Raw genomic sequence first — 4,525 nt, 5'->3', positions numbered from 1 at the left:
TGAAATAAAAAAATCATGTTTGGCGGTATGAAAAATTTAACGGCAAACAGCAACAATTATTTACGCTGAAACAACCTCATAATCGACATGTTTCCCTTAACACTCGCACGCAAAACACTCAAAACACCACCAAATATTTTTACAAACCATAAAATCTTAGTTAAAAAGCCTAAATATATAAGTTAAGAAAATAGAAGGAATATTGGAACCGGGGGTAGACTCTGGCAATCCATCATGGCGGCCGCGGGAGGGGAGGGAGGGGGCTCAGATGAAAACAAGGTTGGCTCTCTCTCTTTCCTTATTATTTGTGGTTGTTATGAAGGTTATTTCTCTATTTTCTGGATTAATTTCAGCTGTGTGTATGCGTGTGTGTGTATATATATATGTGTGTGTGTGTGTGTGTGTGTGTGTGTGTATATATATATGTATGCGTATGTGTGTGTGTGTGTGTGTGTGTGTGTGTGTGTCCGCCTCTATTCCATGATAAATAGCATTATTTTCTCTTCTCTTCTCCCCTTTTGCTATTAAGTATCAAGTATTTTCCAGGTATTTCCAGTGTTTTCCAGGTAGTGTCGTAGGTTGAAGCCAGACCTCTGCTACCTGTCACTACTAAACTCACCTTAATTGACCTCCTGTGCCTCTGTGGTCCCGTTCCCTGGTGTTTAAATGAAAAGAGGACACACACACATCCGCACTGCACGGTGTTTCCCAGGTACACTGAGGAAGACAATAAAAAATAATAAATAAATAAAAAAAAATCCCAAAACGCCTGGAGCAGTCTGCCTCCCTCCCTCGGTGAAGGAGGTGGAAACAAGCGGACCCTCACCATGGGGTACAACCGGATACTTTAATTATATGGCAGGAAATGCGAGGGTACATTGACTTTATAAGCGAATAGAAATGAAAATATGTCACTTGAAGCACTGTGAGGTGTTAAGAGAGAGAGAGAGAGAGAGAGGGAGTCGGTTCCCCGCGCCAAATAGCCTATCACTTATAATTAAACCTTTAAATTGACGGAAACTCGAATAAAAGCATAGAAAACGAGAGGACTGAGTTTATAAGCGAACCTTAAAATTAATTAGAAGTTATGAAAGACACAGTAGACTGTTTATAATGATACTGAAGACTGAAAGAGTGAAAGGGTTAGCCTATCACTCACAATTTAACCATAAATTAATGAAAACTCCAATAAAATCATAGAAAACGAGTTAACCAATATCTTCACTCTTTCACCACTATTCTGTCCACCTCCGCAATGCAAGAGTCAACCAGTATATTCAGTCTTTCACCACTATTCTGTCCACCTCCCCAATGCAAGAGTCAAGCAGTATATTCAGTGTTTCACCACTATTCTGTCCACCTCCCCAATGCAAGAGTCAAGCAGTATATTCAGTCTTTCACCACTATTCTGTCCACCTCCCCAATGCAAGAGTCAAGCAGTATATTCAGTGTTTCACCACTATTCTGTCCACCTCCCCAATGCAAGAGTCAAGCAGTATATTCAGTCTTTCACCACTATTCTGTCCACCTCCCAATGCAAGAGTCAAGCAGTATATTCAGTGTTTCACCACTATTCTGTCCACCTCCCCAATGCAAGAGTCAAGCAGTATATTCAGTCTTTCACCACTATTCTGTCCACCTCCCCAATGCAAGAGTCAAGCAGTATATTCAGTGTTTCACCACTATTCCATCCACCTCCCTAATCAGTGTGTATCTGGCTGTGGTACATAAGCATATACAAAGGAATATTTCAAAGATAAGGGTGTGATTGGCTAACCTAACACACACACAACAATTGGTTCTGCTTCAAATTGATTTACTAACAATGTGTCTGTGATATATATGCACTGCCAAGAGCTTGTATAAAGACTATGCTAACCTAACCTAACACACATATAATAAAATAAACAAATGTCATAGGATACATTTTTTATTTACAGATAAAGTATATTTACAACACCACACAATGAAAAACATGAATACGATGGCTCAATCTATATTTACGTGGACTCTTGCAACCAAAACACCATGATATTCTGCATCACATGATAATAATAATAATAATAATAATAATAATAATAATAATAATAATAATAAGGTTAGCATGAGGAATGACTGATTATAATTCAACCAGCATTGGCAGATTTTATGATGAAATGTTGTTACAAGGTTTTATAGGCCTGTACCATCACCAGTTCATTAATATAGGCTGTTTTTGAGGAGGCAGAGGCCAAGAGAAGGAGAGAGAGAAAGGTGTTAGGCAAGAAAGAAAACAATAATGTCATTTCATCTCACCTCTATCTCTCTATACCTCTCTAACTTGTCTACATTTCTCATTATAAATATTTTTGAAAGTTTAAGCTGCGAGAGAGACAGGAATAATGTCACTTCATCTCACCTCTCTCTCTCTCTCTCTCTCTTCACCTCCCTAACTTGTCTAAATGTTGATATTTTTAGAGGTTCAAGGGAGACAAAAGGTGATATGAGATGTTATGACAGAAAATACATAGGAATATTCTCACTTCATCTCACCTCTCTCTCTCTCTCTCTCTCTCTCTCTCTCTCTCTCTCTCTCTCTCTCTCTCTCTCTCTCTCTCTCTCTTCACCTCCCTAACTTGTGTCACAGGGGAACTACGTACTAGATGATAAAGAAGAGGAAGAAGTTACTCAGTTTGTGGGAGTTTTGGGGATGAGTTAAGTTAAGCCCATTACGTCACACTGATGGAATGCCCTTAGGGAAACGTACGTGTGTGTGTGTGTGTGTGTGTGTGTGGAAAGATATAATTGTTTATGTACAGTCTCTCTCTCTCTCTCTCTCTCTCTCTCTCTCTCTCTCTCTCTCTCTCTCTCTCTCTCTCTCTCATTTTCCAGGGTGCTTATGTACAGCCTCTCTCTCTCTCTCTCTCTCTCTCTCTCTCTCTCTCTCTCTCTCTCTCTCTCTCTCTCTCTCTCTCTCTCTCTCTCTTTTTCCAGGGTGCTTTCAAGACTCCATCAACAAATTTAAGGGAGAATCTTTACGCATTTTTCAAGGGTGCTTTCAAGATTCCAGAGGTACATTATCTGGAAGACTGGAAATATTGCGTCACGTCTCAGCAACCTTTAAAAGCAACTACAGGAATCCAGGAGAGAGAGAGAGAGAGAGAGAGAGAGAGAGAGAGAGAGAGAGAGAGAGAGAGAGAGAGAGAGAGAAATTGTGTTGAATCTTATTTTCGCCCACCATGGTTGCCTGAGCGGAGAAAAAGTTACTGAATTTTACGCTATTTCTCACTTATTTGTTGAGCTTTTGCATTCTCCTTCCAGGTGGACGTAAAGAAAGAGTTGACGTATCCATACATGCCTTCAGAATTATCATAGTAAACATAATAATCAAGAAATGTGTATTAATGTGTGCGGTGATGTTCGAGGCGATCGTGAGGGTAGCTAGATGGAAGGAAGGGAAAGGCTGTATATATTTCTACTTGTAATAAAGTTAATAGTGAATATTTTTCACTGAATTTAATAGTGTAGACGCGTCAGTTATTCCCCTGTGTACACTATTAAAAGAAACGTGAAAATCTATCAGGTTACTTTAAAAATTGAGAAGGCACGTCTAGGGTAGCCTAGCCTAGCCTAGCCGACATGATCCAGTGGCAAGATTTATAATATGCTTGATCAAGTGAAATTAATAATATTCCTGATACTTTCTCCAGTCTCACATCAGGCAGTGGTGCTCATGATTCATCTACAAGCGGTATATCATTCAAAGAAAATCCGCAAATACGAGTTTCAGCCAAGATTTGAAACTCCAAGGGACATCGTCATCTGTACAGGGTAACGCAAAATTTGTTGTAATCACTTTAACACAGTAATATTCACTTATATAACCACTGCTCGCGACCACTTCACATTGCCAAATCAATATATCCTTCTCTCCACTAATTCTTATTCAATCTGCAAGCAAAACCTCTGAAAATAATAATAATAAAAAAAAAACGCAATGTTATGATGTGTCTAAGCTTTTTGCCTTGCCCTGTAAAATGATCAGCTGATTTCTTGTAAACCGAGTGAAATGGGAGAGAGAGAGAGAGAGAGAGAGAGAGAGAGAGAGAGTAATTAGCAAACTTCTGTCATTATGAGATATTAATTTGACCTTTTAAACTGAATTATTACGTCTTCAGTCTGTCTGTTATTGACGCTACAGTTCACCCTCGTCAATTAATCGTAATTTTAAATGTATCTTGTCACGTCAAGCTGGTCTCATAAATTCAGCTTGACCTAACCTAACCTAACCAAACGTAAACAGTTAGGCTATTTTTTTTTCTTTATTGTTTTTTTCTCGTCGTTTCTCTCTCTCTCTCTCTCTCTCTCTCTCTCTCTCTCTCTCTCTCTCTCTCTCTCTCTCTCTCTCTCTCTCTCTCTCTCTTATTTTATTATAGTTATCATCATTATTCTTGTTTTTTTCTTTTATTTATTTTTAATTCTCTCTCTCTCTCTCTCTCTCTCTCTCTCTCTCTCTCTCTCTCTCTCTCTCTCTCTCTCTACGTAT

The 4,525-nt window shown here is 38.9% G+C and overlaps 1 protein-coding gene across 1 annotated transcript in view; it reads left to right on the top strand.

The window, feature by feature from the left end:
- The first annotated feature begins 224 nt into the window (after positions 1-224).
- The window catches only part of LOC135100911 (conserved oligomeric Golgi complex subunit 6-like), a 71,508-nt gene continuing 67,207 nt past the window's right edge, over positions 225-4,525 (top strand). Inside the window, exon 1 of the mRNA XM_064004477.1 lies at positions 225-279. The gene's annotated coding sequence lies outside the window, so the exon portion shown is untranslated. The remainder of the gene's footprint in view (positions 280-4,525) is intronic.

This window comes from Scylla paramamosain, chromosome 5, assembly GCF_035594125.1.
Source record: "Scylla paramamosain isolate STU-SP2022 chromosome 5, ASM3559412v1, whole genome shotgun sequence".
Lineage (NCBI taxonomy): Eukaryota > Metazoa > Arthropoda > Malacostraca > Decapoda > Portunidae > Scylla > Scylla paramamosain.
The sequence above is the reverse complement of the archived record's forward strand: the minus strand, read 5'-3'. Positions and strand labels throughout refer to the sequence as shown.